This window comes from Ailuropoda melanoleuca, chromosome 6, assembly GCF_002007445.2.
Source record: "Ailuropoda melanoleuca isolate Jingjing chromosome 6, ASM200744v2, whole genome shotgun sequence".
NCBI classification, from domain to species: domain Eukaryota; kingdom Metazoa; phylum Chordata; class Mammalia; order Carnivora; family Ursidae; genus Ailuropoda; species Ailuropoda melanoleuca.
This window is the reverse complement of record NC_048223.1, coordinates 39,293,884-39,306,804: the sequence shown is the minus strand read 5'-3', so window position 1 is coordinate 39,306,804 and position 12,921 is coordinate 39,293,884. Positions and strand designations below refer to the sequence as shown.

Below are 12,921 nucleotides of genomic sequence, written 5' to 3'. Positions count from 1 at the left end.
TCCAGTTTTAAATCGGTTTGTGAAAATTAATCTGTTTTTCAGGCTTCCTCATGAATTCCTCCGAATACTCTGTGTTCCACTTTCACAGATAAAGTTTGCATGTTGTTTCTGACAGTTGGGCCAGCATGCCTGCCTTCTTCCCTTCTCTCCATCCCTGTCTCCTCCCCTCTTCTTTCTAATTTACCATTATGAGTAAAGAAAGGTTATAATGTTTTTTTCTCCACTTTGTAGTTTTTCCCCATGTTGAGGCCTTGGACTTTTTATTAAGGAGACCATATCCAGCAAAACCAGATTCTACTTCAGAGTGCGTTTTGCTACGTGTTATGAATACAATGACTGACTTCTTTTTTATATATGTTTAAAATCTTGAAGGTATCACAAATAAGCTGTAGTTCAAAACCTGAGCATTGCATATTACATACGATTGGCGGATCTTTTCTTTCTGTGATATATCACATCATAAATTCGATTCTTTCCCAGATAATTTCAGCCTGACATTTCCGATCTCTACCCTCGATGTACATTCTTGCAAACTTCTAACAACTGCATTCAGGTATGTTTGGTGCAATACCAATTCCCAGCCTCATCCCAGGGATCAGGCTGCCCTACTTTGTTGGGATGCTATGTCCATTGAGTTTTAAGCACAAGGTTGCATTTCAGAGACCCTGAAGTGGGTGGGACAGCCTCGTGCCTTATAGGAACCTCAGTTTGCATTGGGGCCCTAGCAGTTTTCTTCCATCGAAGTGCCTGGAAAGCAAGTAAGCTTCAAGACTATTTCATTTTAATGACACCACACATGTGCAAAGTAGATAATGCCCTCCAGGCCCTTAGCTTAGGCATTACAGAATGCCATGAATAAAATGAGCCCCAATCTTCAACTTCACCATCAGGAAGCCTTGGGAGTTCTGCAAACAGCTTGACCCTTTTCCTTCAAGAGTCATAGGAACCTTCAGCCCTGGGACCACATGCTGGCATCTCTCAACACTTTGTGTTGAGACTGTCCATGTGTCTCTTGACTGGCATTAATCATTTCTGCCAGTCCTTTCACATACAGTGGTTTCAGAACCTGCTTTTTCTCTTTCTTCATCAATAGTCAACTCTAGCAGGCTGTAATACCTCACAGAGCTTATGCCAGCTCGTATTTTTATAAGATTCTCAAAATGTACTAGGTATTTAAAAATATAGAGAATTAAAAAATGCAAAATCCCATTTCCCTTGATGTGGGTTTCTCAGGGAGGAAGGGTCTTGTCAGGTTTTATAGAGAACAACCAAGGTAGGGGAGTCCATCAAAGGAGAAGGCCTTCACCTACAAATGCTTGTCGTCTTGAATGCAACTAACTCTAACTTTTAACTGTCCCTTTAAGTGAAAACATTTTATTAAAAAAATAATGAAAACTTTCCATGAGGTTGGGACAGGGAGAAAGGGGAGACATCATCCCGTCTGGTCAACCTGTTGAGGAAGGGAGCAGTCATGTGATTGCAGTTTTGACGTTGAGTGGCCGCAGGCAGGCCAACTTTGCACTGCAGCCCCTCTCCTTCAAATGACCAACAACGTGCTCCCTTTAGGTTACTTTCCAAGTGCAGCATCTGGGGTCCAATCAGCATTGCCACAGATGGCCCTGGAGCTAGAGGGCTGCCCAACACTAGCGGGCACACATCAGTTCATATGTCTTCTGGCTGAGCCCCGGGCACTTCAAAAACACAGACTCTGCATTGGAAGTTACCTGAAAACGTTTCCCTCCCAGGAAAATACCCATTTCTCCTTTAAGCAAACTGGTGTGGATTGAGCTTCTGCTGCGTGTTAAGCACCATCAACAGTCCCAGATGTCCAGGGAATTACCAGCCCTCTGTCCAGGGAATTACCCTCCAGTGGCCACATTAGTCATCTGCCACATTTCTTCAGATGCTTATATTTAGAGCAGGATCCAAATCAAGCCAAACTCCTGGTGGCATAGAAATAAAAGCCTGGAGACCTTGTTTTGCATTTTGGCTTTCATCCCCTATACGTTTGTTCTACCTGAGTCTCTGGGAGTCCTCTCTCTGTAGATAAATAGCTCCTTCCACCTGCTGACTGCTTGCCTGCCTTCCAGGAAAGGAGGCACCATCAGAAGGACTACCACCTTTCTTCAGGAGATCCTGAACCCACACATGTCATGTGGTGATTTTGCTGTAACTCTCCTGCATCTACCTTTGAAATATGCTTTCTAGAGATTTAATTGCGGGGAGGAAAAATTCCAACACCATGCTGCTACCCACTGGAGCCAAAAACATGCCAATGTCACAGGCATTCATTTATCAAGCCTTTCAGGTGCATCTTCTTACAGGAAGTCTGAGAATAGCAGGAATTACTTATCTTATATTTTCGCTAGCAGATGTGTTGATCTCAGCACGGTGGCTTTTTAGTTTTCATGACTGGGTTTGCAGGGCTCTTGCTGCATCATTTTGTGTAGCACTATGTTTGGTGGTGTAAAGAAGGGAAAAACACAGCAGCAAAAATACAGTGCTCTCGCATTCAGGAAGGGGCAGAGCTGGCACATGCAATGGGGAGAGATCATCTTCCTCTTTGTGGCATGAACACCACTGCATCTTGAAGTGCGCGCCACTGCCTCCTGAAAGGGGTGGTGACAGGTGGGCGAGGGCTCCATAGAGGGAACACCCAAGGAAACTATGTAATCAGTGAAAGGAGTAGATTCCGGAGAAATGAGAGGCACTACTTCTATATCCCCTTTAGCCTGGAAATGTGAGCAAGGCTAGTTGAATTACGACAAGTCATGCATTTGATTGATGCCATCACTTTTCTCAAGAAAACTCAGAAACTACTAACGGTCTGAAGAAATTTGCGTGCATGTGTGTTTTCCATTCAGGGGACCAACATTTTCCTTTTATCTTCAGTAAAAATGTCTTTCCATTGTCCATTTTCTGTTCATTGTATCTACTAGTTCCCTTAAGATTGGGTTCAAAATTATTCTTTGAGAGCAGAAGACTTTGAAGAAACCTTAAGTCTCGGGTTAGCAGTGCTGTATTGTTTGTGTCATATGCTTTAGTCCTCTGGGTTGCTTTGCTCTTAAATCTCCCCATCTGTTGACTTCTCTAGTTAGATTGGTAGCTCCTTCAGGGCCAGCACCATGTCTTTCCTCTCTCTAGTATCCTACCCAGAAGGTCATGGAATGTTCCACGCAGTAGATGCTCAATAAATAAGTTCCCACTTTCTCTCCGATGGAAAGGAGCCTTCTTGACACCCATACGTTCAGAAACATGTCACAGTTTTGCCTTTTTGCCATTTAGTGGCTGTTGGGGGTTTTCCCTTAACCCTTCCCACATTGATTAGTAGGTCTCTGAGTGATTAGATGCCTTGGCTTTTAGGTGGAGAAAGCAGAAACCCGGAAAATTCCCCCAGCCATCACTGATTAGAATGCAGAGAGAGGTGGAGCTTCCTTTCCTTCCCTGAGTCAACAAGCCAGGCTACATGCCAGACATTCTTCTCAGCACTGAAGCTAATGCAGAGGTAGACTGAAACAGGCACAGTGCAGCTTAGAGAATGGTGGGGGGGAGTGATTTTTAGGACTTGATGCAAATATGGGGCCTCCTTAAGGAACGACTCATTTGCATTTTGACGACCTGGGGGATTCAGTGATTGAAGGAGTCAACAACCAGCTGACTTCATACTTAAGAGACAGGGCAAGTAGGCAGCTTGCTGTCTTCCCCTCTTTCGGCTAGCAATGAATGGTGCAGTTGATAGGTATGGAAAACAACCCAAAATTATCCATATCAAAGTAAACACTCAAGAAAAGCATTTGTTGGTGTGGTTGTTGAATCCTGTTAAAAGAAGCCCAGAGAGCTACCCTCTGTAAGTAGAAATTCTCTTTGCTCCTCCGTCTCCTGAAATTCCCCATGCTGTACTTGGGATGGCAGCATACATCCGTTTCTGCTACATCTCTCCCTCCTCCATCTCTCCCTCCCTTTTGGGAGTAGAGCACTCCCTCTGCAGTCAGAGACCCTTAAGACCCTTAGGACATTTTGGCGTTTTATTTTGGGGAAGCGCCCTTTGATTTCTTTTTTCCCTTGGAAAACCTTCCCATTCTGTGGTGGGCTGGGGGGTGCGGGCGAGGCAGAGCTGAGGTCATGGGCAGGTAATTTAAACTCCTATGTTAATTTTTTTGATTAGGTTTGGTAATGATAATTCTGAAGAGACAACATTAGGCGTGAAATATTCATAATCTATGGCACCAAATACTACACACTGACGTAAGGGAAAATAGAGACATTGCTGCGATGAAAACCTCTTATTTTTCCTAATTTACATTTGGGAAAAACATGAATTTTATGGTCATTTCAAACATCTGACAGAGTAACAATTTATCAATTTGTCTTTGCTTTTATTCATTTTATCTACATGTCTCTTCCTTTCTTCTCTTCTGCAAGAAAGGTTTTAATAACTCAGACATTTAGCTCCCACTCTGCCACCTATCATTGCATCACATTTGTTAAGTTTCATTGTTTTTGAAGTGACAGATGCTTCCTTCACTTCTTGTAGGAATGAAGGAGAAGAGTTCATGTCAGATGTGCTGAATAAAATTAATATTTCTCTCCTCCCTTTCTTTAAAGTGCCTGTTCTCTTGATGATGAATTTTTATAATTTTGAATCTTTTGAGCCGGAGTTGAAAATATGCATTTTGTGACAAATCCTTGCTCCATTACGAGGTGTCTCCAGTACAAATAACTGAAAATAGATAATGGGTTATTTTCTTAGCATCGAGATTCTCCAAAAGAGGACATTTTTGAATACTGTATTGAACTGAACTGAATTTAGGATTTGGAAGTTTGAGCACCTGTGAGATTAATAACACCCAAACAAAAGTACCATTTCAGTTGGTCTCCCCTTGATCCCTGAAATAGTGTTGCCTGTTGTAGGAGATCACAGTATAGTGATATTGAGATATTTAGGATGAGTATGTAACCCAATAGGATTCCTGGAAGATCTAATTATTTAGGAATCTTTCTTATTTTGGCAAAGTTATATGGTATCATTATCAGCAAGATCCCAGCAGTGTTATTTAAGTTCACACACACACACAAAATTGCTTTAGTTATACTTGGAATTACAAGGCAACTCCCCAACTCTGAAATCCTGATTTTTTTCTGCCTGAAGATCGGGGAGACATTCATTACTAAAGGTTACATGTGTTCTGGCACCAGTATAGATTCTAATTAATTGTTCCACATTAAATATTTATAATGCCTTCCTGCAAACCCTGGGCACGCTTTATCTGGGAATCCTGCAGGCATGTGATTTCCTGTATGGCTTCTGGAAAGATGGGTAGTACTGTGAGTTCCACAGGTAGAAGGAGGAAATTGAGCAGATAGCTAGCAGATAACTTTAGGTCATTCTGATAATTATGGTTTGTGAGCTTTTAGGATTTTAAAAGAGAAAGGCTGAGAAAAATTTCTAGAAAGCCACATACATCCATGTGATATTAGGGATAAAATCAGAGAAGAAACACATACATCATCAGACGATACATTTGTGCAGTTTGTATGCAGTATTTGATGGCTCCTGTTAGGGGGGGAAGATAGTGGTCTAGTGAGAAACATTGTATTGGTCTCTCTCAAACTATCTTGGAAATTTAATCGCATAGATTAGGTGAGCCTGGCCTAGCTTTCTGAGAGAGTCGTCACTAGAGGAACACAAGGTATTAAAAAGAGCTCTGATCCTCAATCAAAATGACAATGTTTTTGACCCCACTCTGTCACTATATGTTTGTGGATCTTGCCCAGGTTGCTCGATGTAATGTCAGCTAGATTGGCTTATGTCGAGGGTCTTTGCAGTGCTGTGTGTCTCTGGATACTTGCATATTTTTTTTAGGAGATCGTACCTGGCTAGAGGTTAGATGATACTACCTTGTAAATGGATAAATCATTCTTAGACTCTAAGATGAGCTAGGAAATAAAGGTGGTGATTAGTTGGTATGTGTCATAAGAGTTAAGACTATTTAAAATTTCCAAGTATAGTCCCAGTCCCAGGGCTCACACAGTCAAACCCATATAAGCCTCAATGCTTTTTCTGAGTCTTGGATTATTTTCAATTTTGGCAGCAGAGCTATTAGCCCTGCTGTCTGTGGCATTGATTTTGGTCAGAAAATTCTCCTTTTCGGCAATAAAAAATTTGCAAACAAACAAACAAAAAAGGTGAGTCAGTGACATGACAAGCTCCTACTGACCAGCTGCTTTGTTACAGCCAGCTCTCTCATCCAGATTATTGACAGCCCCATGTTTGCATTGCGCTAAGAACATGCCCAGAATTGTCTTTTTCAGTTAGAAACGGTGTCTGTTATCTTGCGTGGGGGAGAACGCATTGGCCACAGACACACTGATTCTGGTAGAGGTGTAGTGGAAGGTTCTCAGTACGACACATCCTAACCTCTTTATTCCTGGAATGTCCATATTAGATAAAATAAATTGAATAGCAAAGCCTATCTTGCCAAAGACAAGACTGCTGAGATGATGATGAGGGTGATGATGGTCCCATTTATTGGGTATCTATAAGTCAAGTACAAGTCTGGGCAAGTTATATCCACAGAACTTGTCTATACATGTACGTGTTATTGATACATCAGAGGAAATTTGTGAAGTAGAATGACAGTTCTTCCTCTTGGACTATCATTTTCTGCCTTTGATCTCTTTGTATGTATATTGATCTGTTTACCTGTGATTTATATCATATTCAGGGAGAAAAAGTTTTTGTAGGTTCTTTTTTATTGTGATAAAATATAAATGATATGATATTTATCATTTTAGCCTTTCCTAAATGTACAATTCAGTGGCATTAAATACATTCATAGTATTGCATAACCATCACCACAACTATACCCATAGCTTTTTCGTCATCTGCAACAAAACCTCTGTACCAACTAAATAACAACTCCTTTCCTCCTTACCTCCAACCCCTGGAAACATCTACTCTGTTTCTATGGGCTGGCCTATTCTAGGTACATATAAGTAGAGTCATACACTATTTGTTATATGTCTGGCTCATAATATTTTCATAGTCCAGCCGTCTTGTAGCATGTATCTGGATTCTGTTCCTTCCTAAAGCTGAGTGATATCCCACTGCATGTGTATAGTGCGTTCTGTTTATCCATTCATCTGTTGATAGACACTTGGGTTGTTTTCATCCTTTTGGTCGTTATGAATAATTTTGCCATGAACACTGTGTACAAATATCTGTTCAAGTCCCTGCTTTCAATCCTTTTGGATATATATCTAGGAGTTGAAGTACTGGATCATATGGTAGTTCTGTGTTTAAAAAGGTAGGTTCTTTTTTTTTTTTTTTCTTTTTCACTAGTTCTAAATTTTGGAGCAAGGCCAAGGCTAATTTCTCTTTTTCTGAATATTCTTTAAGCATTTGAAAATAGCTATGATGTCCTTTCTAAGTCTTCTCTTGTCTAAGCTAAAAATTCCAAGTGATGTAACCTGTTTTTTTAGAACCCAAATGTAAGATCTTCTATCAACCCCAGCCACATTTCATGCCATTACTTTCATCAATTAGTTCATGCTATGGCGATATTCATTTAACTTATTCTGGGATCCAATGTAATAGACTCCTTTCCCAAGTTTATGTTTCCTACCTTTGAGATATGTTGAGAAAATATTTAAGAATTATAAAAGCAAAAGTCATCTTTCTTTTCCACTTCATGAATAATCACAAAGTGGACGGTGAAGATAAAATTACTCAATCCATCTTTAACATTTCTCACGTGGATCCATTAGAATCATTCAACTTTTATTTTGCATTTTTAGAAAAAAGTGTTTTGTTGACCTTGTATTGGTTGACTTGAATACCGTGTCATAAGGTGGAACATCCTTGCACATAGTACAGGTTTCATAAGACTTGTTGTAAGAACGAAGAATGGGGGCACCTGGGTGGCTCAGTCGTCAAGCATCTGCCTTCGGCTCAGGGCGTGATCCTGGCGTTCTGGGATCGAGCCCCATTTCGGGCTCCAACGCTAGGAGCCTGCTTCTTCCTCTCCCACTCCCCCTGCTTGTGCTTCCTCTCTCACTGGCTGTCTCTCTCTCTGTCAAAAGAATAACTAAAATCTTTAAAAAAAAAAAAAAAGAACGAAGAATGGAAACATTGGCTTTTTTCTGTTGGCTGTTTTTACTGAGATCAGACCTCTCTTGTTTTAAAGGCACTTGTGATTATTATGAGGCTGTTTTTATGTCCAAAGCTGTGACATCAGTTATTTCCATTACTGGGATTCTGCTAAATGTTGATCTAAGTTATGTCTGTGTCTAGTTTACTCCACTGCTTAAAGAAGAAAAAGTGATACTCTACATATGATCTCCTACATGTTTATAAGGTGCCTAGCTCTTAAAACTCAAATAAGAATATTCATGTAAAATCTTTCCAACCCTAAAACCCTAGTATGAGAATTCCTTCTCTTAAATACTCCCTAGGTTCTTCCTCCAAAACAGTTGTCTGGTTATTTTGGCATTTGCTCGGGTTACTCAAGAATCTTACAGAATGCCTGTGCATTGAGTTGACCAAAGAGTTTAATTAGAGGGTAGAGCTACTGGTTGACCGTTTCTTGTATTGAAGAAGAAAATTTTCTTTGGAAATTAAACTTCTGTGAAAATTTGTTTTTGATGTTTTACTGCCCCGGGAAAATTTCAAACTTGTTTAAGATGTTGGTCTGCACACTCTGTTCATTCCATGGTTGATCTCATTTTGAAATGATCATATTCCAATTACTTTTTTTTCCTCTTTAAACTTAATTTTACATACTCAGAATATTTTTAAGATTTAAAAGAATACCTGTTTTGAGAACAAGATGTGCCTTTAGCTTCTAAGGTGTCACAGTTTTCAAAAACCTCACACAGCCAATTGACAAATCAGTAATATCCCCACAATTTGCAAGTGATATACTTTGCAGAACTTTGACCAGCTTTAAAAAAAGAAGAAGACGAAGAAGAAGGAGCAATACATTATACATTAGGGGAGAAACATCTCAATTGTTCAAATAAATGCATGTTGATTGTATCATTTCCTCAAACATTACCTATATTGATTTGGGATAAGATTAGTCATCCTGTGTTGATTTTTAGTAAAAGGATTACGAGGAAAGTGACTAATAAAGTGACCTGCCCAACTTGCTAATAGAATTCAACTTTAATTTCCCATTTTAGATATCCCCTGAGAACTAAATTACTCCTGGAATTTGAATCTAATCCTGAGCTTTCTCCACATGACAGCCCAGCCGTTGCACCTTGCTCCCCTTTCCCTGGCTTTCTCATCCCTGCGATCCCACAATTGCTACTATTTTCAACTCTAAAGTAAGCTTGAGAAGAAACAACCTAAACATGAGAAGTGGTAGTGATTTTACTCATTTTCCTCATGGAAAACAATTGACAGCACTGTTGATCAATTTCCTATAGCTTGTTTTGCAAGCGATTGACTGCCTTTGCTAAATACTATCCCTTAAATTATGGTTACAGTATTGTTTCCGCTGAAAGAATTGCCGTAACTTTTATTTTGTGCCTTTGTACAGGGTCTCCTTTTGCTCCCTCCACCCCTCCCACTCTAACAATTGAAAGTTGGCCAGCATCTCCATTAATCCAATGTTGGATATTTGTTAAAAATAGTTTTGCTTTTTTGTGAAAATGGGAAAAATTTGAACAGATTAAGATTAAATAGCAGTGGAAGAGTCGGGTAGTTTGGCGAACAGAAAGCTGGAGTAGGGTTGATTTCCTGGCACTGCTTTCTTAGCAAAGAGAACAATTTTAATCAGTTACAAAAATATTTGTGATCCATATGTTCCTCTCTGCTCATTCCCATATGCCCATATTCCCTTTTATCTCGGTAGATGATGACTTTATGATTCAGGCATGCAAGAATAATACCTCGCTGACTGTAGAGCTCAGTGCTATTTCAAAATGTGTCCTGGTAATTACGCACACATGTATCCAGGCTGTTCACGCTTTGAGTTGGTTACGTGAATATCAGTTTGTACTTCCTTTTTCTTCATGGAAAGAATTATATCTTGCATCCACCTACTGGGGCTGGAATAATGCATCTAAGGCTTAGATTTGAAAACTGCATTGCCATTCACCTGCTGGATTAAATGCCACTGTACAAATATGAGGATCAGAGAAAAGAAGACAAAAAGATTGCGGTGATCGTTGATAACTTCATTTTCTTTGGGAAAAGGAAAACAGAATCCAAAAAGCATGTGGTAATTCCATCCATCATGGTACCTATTCTGAGACATATTAGATAATGGGCTGGTTACTTAAATAGATCTTAATTTTAAGACATGTTGACTTCTATTTAATATCTAGTGTTATAGTAGCCATGGTGAAACTGGTCAAAATTGAAAAACTAAAATGACTGTTGATTTGCGATCCATTTTTGTCCTTAATGCATGTTCGCCTGTCTCTCATAGCTATATAATGTCTAACAACCAAAGAAATATATTGCAAAGCCAAACTGGCCATTCTAATAACACATGAATAAGGCTAGAAATTACTGACTGTATTAGTGATCGCAGTTTCAACAGTTGTTTCTCCCTTGCACAACAAATGGTGTTGTAATCCAATATGTCGTTAATATAGCCAGAGCAAAATCCGTTGAGGAACCGGCTGTGCTCATTTAAACTTGGGAGGGGGGCAGCAAGGGGGAGGCAGAGAATGTTTTTCAACTTCAGATAAAATAACTGAGATGCATTTAGTGTTTGCAAAGATGGGTGTGTGATGGAAGGGGTGTGCATGCTGTTGGATTTAGCAGGTGTGCCCCTGAGTTGCAGAAGAAGGGAAAGATTCTGCTTGGTTTTGGCAAATATTATTAGGAATCCGTCTCTGTGTTTGCATTCAAGCTGTCTTTGCTGCTGCTCCTGTAGGAGTTGTGAGAAAAAGAAAGTGCACATTATAGCATGGATTGTTTTCAACGGGCTCAAAGTTTGCAAATCTGTTGAATCCCTCTGACAGTCTTTCTTTGCTGTCAAGCAGAATGCCCAGCTGGTGGAGGCAATCCTGATGGGAAGGGAAGGGATTGGGGAGACCATGTTCACTGCCCAACAAGAATATTAGGAATTCTTTCCAAACTGTAAGCAGGGAGGAAAGAGCTCTCTCAGCCATGCCGTTGCTAAAGTTTTCTTTTTTCTTTTTTTTTTCCCACTGTTATAGATAATGCCCGTTAAATCGAAATCTTTACACTTCATTAGGATTACTTTCCTAAAGAAAGGAGTCTCAGAAACAACATTAAAGTGTATTATATTAAAACCTAGAATTAAAACAAAGGCTTTGGTTAAAAAAGGAGGCAAGACTTTAGCTCATAGGTGATCTGGATTCTCGTTGAGGCAAACACACAGGCTTGTTTTTTTTTTTTTTTTTTTTTGTTAATATAAAGTGCGAGATTTCACTAAAAAAGGTTAAAATTGAAGTGAGTAATCTTCGGTGCATAATGCAATTGTTAATTTTAGCTCCCTGCGTGGGTGCCGCTCTGACTTGAACAGCCGGGCTGTAGCCTTCATTAGAGAAGAAGCAGGCAGCCCGAGACAGGTGGGGCTGGATCAAGCCGTGAACGTGATTTGCTGGAAGCTGGTCATTAGTGTTAGAAATCTGGTCTTATTTATTTGGTCCTTCACCCTACCATGACTATTGCAATTATTATTATTGACTTTTCATCTTTTTTCAGGTTGACGATGTGTCAAACTGTGTAAGGGAATCGCATGGAGATGGGCATTCTGAACTGTTAATGGGGACATGGGACTCCAGTTGTCTCTGATCACTTGTGTGGATTTTCCTGGTGTAGAACGACAGAAGCCGCTAGTAAGTCGCCAAGACCTACAGCAGGAATTCTGCGCGAAAGGTAAAGGCCTTGTTGTCTGGCTGTCATCTGTATTTTGTTACATAAATGTGCCTGTTTGGTTAGAAGAGGTCATTCAGTGTAACCAAAACAGACAGGATCTAGAGCAGGGACTCAATTGGCTTATAGTTTATAAAATTAGAGCTCAATTTGTTCATTCCATTTTAAATCTAGTCACAATCTGTTTTTGTACTGAAATGCTTTGAAGACAGAGTTAAGGCAAAAGAAGTCCATCTCCTCCCTCTACCCAATATCTTGAGAAATAAGCTGTTTGCCATGGAGAAACAGAACCGTTGTTAACTACACACATAACCCAGCCAGTGTCACTGAAATATGAGGAATCTATTTGAGTACACTGGATGGAGTATCCTCAAATCTCCCCAAACTTAAAAGCATTGCTCACCAGTAACTCACAGACTCAAGCCACCATCCTTTAGAAAACTCTTCCTTTTACATTCCCATAATCCTTTGCCAAGTAAGCCTGTGTTTTTTAAAGATATCATTAGATACCATCTGTTCTGTCATGGTAGATCTTAGCAAATTTGCAACAGAAATCGCTGTGGTTGAGATTTTTTTCATGCTTCCCATATCCCTTTGGAAATCAAGTTACTGAATTAGTAAATGGTAATTAAACACTCCCAAAGAAACTTATCCCTGATTTGTCCAATAATCATTACCATTGTAATGACTGGGAAGAGGACAGTCATTGTTTGGGAATTTCTGTGGAAGAACTGATTTTCTAGGTCACACTGTCTTTCTTTTTCTCTCTTTTTCTTTTTCCTTCCTTCATTCCTTCCGTATTTCTTTCCTTTCTCTCCTTTTTTCCCCCTCACATCTTAAAAAAAAAAAAACTGAGGAGGAAGTAAATGCTAAATTATTCATGAACCTCATTTGACAGCACATCAGAAGGGGAAGTGTCAGGGGTTGTATGGAGGGAGGGAGAAAAAAAACAATAAGAGGCTTTAACTTCGAAAAGCCATTTCCAGCGTCTGTGCAGTACTGTACTGTGGGTCTGCCGTTGCGGGGTTCAGTGGTTATAGCTTTTTTAGAGCTGCCTGCCA

At 39.9% G+C, this 12,921-nt stretch overlaps 1 protein-coding gene across 18 annotated transcripts in view; it reads left to right on the top strand.

The window, feature by feature from the left end:
- Positions 1–12,921, top strand: part of ARPP21 (cAMP regulated phosphoprotein 21) — a 151,699-nt gene that overhangs the window by 29,762 nt on the left and 109,016 nt on the right. For 15 of the 18 annotated variants that reach the window (XM_019794561.2, XM_034662269.1, XM_019794564.2 and 12 more), the window contains exon 2: positions 11,690–11,863. The gene's annotated coding sequence lies outside the window, so the exon portion shown is untranslated. Of the gene's footprint in view, positions 1–11,530; positions 11,605–11,689; positions 11,864–12,921 lie in introns of those variants that run through there. The other 3 variants (XM_019794559.2, XM_019794560.2, XM_019794562.2) reach the window with 3 other exon arrangements.